Here is a 2,500-nt window from a genome sequence, read left to right on the forward strand (position 1 = left end):
TTAAAATAGTAAAAAAAAAATTATGTATGTTTTATATATGTATGTAAAATAAATAATATATTTTTTTTATATATATAAAATATATATTAATATTACATTATATATTTTTAAATATATTTTATAAATATATTTATATGTTATAGTATATATATTTTAATTATATTTTAAAATTTATATAATATTTATATAATATATATTTTTTAAAGGGTTGTGTGTGTGTATTTTTTTGGGGCCACCACACACACACACCCAAACAGAAAACACACACAACCCCATGAAGACAACGACATATATTATCTTCATCAATCTACACACACACACACCACAACACAACACACACACCACACACACACACCACACACACCACACACACCCACCACACAAAACACACACACGCCACACACAACAACAACCTTATTAAAATTTTTTTTTATTTTTTTTTTTTTTTATTTTTTAAAATTGTGTGTGGTGTGTATGTATGTGTGTGTGTTGGACACACACACAAACACCACACCCCCCACACAACAGGGACACCCCCACACACACACACAACACCCCCCCCACCCCCCACCACACCACCCACAAAACCCCCCCACACAACCCACCACAAATAATATATAAATATTTATATATATAAATTTATATTATGTTTTTGTTTTTTTTTTTTAAATTTATTATTTTTTTTATTTTATTTTTTTTGTTTTTTTTTATTTTTTTTATTTAATTTAAAATTTTTTTTTTTTTTTTATTTTTTTTTTCCCCCTTTTTGTTTCTGTCCCCGTCGCCCTCATCTCTTTTGGCTTTTCCCGCTCCCTCCCCCCCCTCCTGGCCTTTTGTTTCCTCTCCGTTTTTGGTTTGTAGTCCTGTTTTGTCCATGGATGTTGGGGGCTTGGTTGCTTCTTTTTAAAACCCTTGGCCCGCTTGCTGCTCTGTTTTGGGCCCCAAAAAGGGGGCGCTCCGCTGCTGTCCCCTTTTTTCCTCTTCGTGTGTTTTTGTCTGTGGGTTCCCCTAGGGTTTTCTTGTCCCCTCTAGCGTTTGTTTTGTGCGTTTTTTGTTGTCTATGTGGTGTCTTTTCTTTTTCCTGTTCATCCGAAGTCTGTCTTTCGTTTTTTCTCTTTGTCGTTTTTTGTTGCGCTTCTTTCTCTCATCTCTTCTCAAATTTTTGTTTGTTTGGTTTCGTCTCTTTTTTGTCCCTTTTCCCTTTCCTTTCTAGCTTTTTGTTAATCCCCGGCTCGGGGGCAGTTTTGGAAAGGGGTTCGCCCTGTCTCCCCTTTTTAATGCTTTTCTTTTCCTTTGGGGACTTGAGGGTTTTGTTTCCCCTTTGTTTTTCCTATATTCCCCTTCCCCTCTCTCCCCCCTTTTGAATGTTCTTATTTGGTTTTGTCGGAAAAACCTTTTTCGTAATCGGAATCCTCCGGGGTTTCCTTTTTCATTTTTTCTCTCTTTTTTTGGGTGAGCTTTGGGGGATGGGGTCTGTTGTTGGAATCCACTGCTGTTCTTGGCGGGTTTGATTCCAGGTCAGAGATGGGGTTTGTGGATTTTTTGTGAACAGTTTTTTTAGAAAACTGAAAGGAGCTTAGGGTTTCGATATTTTTCAACCCTTTTTTACCCTTTTTTTTGTATCAAAATTTTTGCTTTCCATTCTTTCGGGGTTTTTTTTCGTTAAAAAGCATGTTTAAAAGATTTAGCTATTTTTAAAAGCAATTTCCCATCTCTATTAAGGTTAAACTAATTCCGTCTTACCTGGTGTTTTTCCTCTTTTTAGCCTTTAAACGTTTTTTTTTTTCTTTGGTTGTGTTAGGTATGTCTCTAATTACCGCGTTACTTACAGTGGCGTTCATTTGAGCTTTTTTTAGATCCCCGTAAAAATCTTTTTCCTACTCTTAGATTTTATTCTTTTTATTTCCCTTTCGTTGTTTCCTTATTTTTTTAGTCTTTCATGCTGGTCCTGAGATCAATTTTCATTTGTTATTTGGATTGAATTTCCGTACATCTCCCTTCTTTTTATTTATAGTCTTTGTAGTTTTAGCTAATTCTATCTTTTCCCCTGTTTTAAAAAATGTTATACCCTACCTTTTTAAATAAAATGTTTAGTTTCTACTGAGAGCTTGTTGGAGCTTTGCTTGACGTTCTTACCGCATACTTTAAGTGCAGCTTCCTTTATTATGTCACTGAACTGTTTGTTGATTTGGTCAGGGGTTTGAGATCTTGGTCGCTGAGAAGTGAAAATCTGTTTTGGTGTAAGGTTAAAATTCTGTCGCTCTGGTCTTCAAGTTAGCTAAATTTGGCTGTGGTTTCCGTACGAGTTTGTTCATTTCCCTTCTGAGGTGTAATTCAATTTGGCCTTTGACCATTCTGTGGTCGCTGCCAACATTTACTTTAATAAAGTTTAACGTTTTATATATCGGCCCATTTGAAATTTTGAAGTCAAAATTTGTTTTTTATGTCAAATGGCGGCTTCCCAAATCCCTTCCGGGCATCTTTTTCGAAAATGTATTCC

This window comes from Penaeus monodon, chromosome 13 (assembly GCF_015228065.2).
Source record: "Penaeus monodon isolate SGIC_2016 chromosome 13, NSTDA_Pmon_1, whole genome shotgun sequence".
NCBI classification, from domain to species: Eukaryota; Metazoa; Arthropoda; class Malacostraca; order Decapoda; family Penaeidae; genus Penaeus; species Penaeus monodon.